Raw genomic sequence first — 554 nt, forward strand, 5'->3', positions numbered from 1 at the left:
CCAGGCTATCAGTCCTGGTTACTGAGTCATAAGTAAACACAAAGAGGCAGTCAGGAGCCGCTCCTCAGGCTCCTCAGAGTTTCCTTCCTTTCTTCCCCCCCTTTCACACAGAGGTAAAAAATAAACCCTAAATGTTCTTACTATAACACGCAAAGGCAGGCCACTTCCCCTTTAATTCTTGAAAGTGGCAGGTGTCTATAGGTGCAACAATAAACAACAACAACAACCAAACAAGGCACTTAGCTGATTAATGGTTGTTTTACTGTTCATTTGAAGTTGAGGGGAAGACGTTGCTGTAACTAAGGCCCGGATGCTTTGCAGGTTTCCAAATGCCTAGTGCTGCATTTGAAAGAAACTCTGTGCTTCTATCAAAAAGAAAAAAAAAAAAAAAAGTAATGCTGAAACACAAGGCCCATTTACTTGAGAGCCCGGCAGCCGATTTCCGCAGGGTTAGAAGAGAGGGCAGCAACGCCAGCCAGCCTATCCACGTACTATCACGCTGTACCATTCTCCACCTCTGCCCCAGCCACTCCCTTAACTTGATATCTGTTTAC

The sequence above is a fragment of the Grammomys surdaster genome, unplaced genomic scaffold (assembly GCF_004785775.1).
Source record: "Grammomys surdaster isolate TR1022 unplaced genomic scaffold, NIH_TR_1.0 126271, whole genome shotgun sequence".
Lineage (NCBI taxonomy): Eukaryota > Metazoa > Chordata > Mammalia > Rodentia > Muridae > Grammomys > Grammomys surdaster.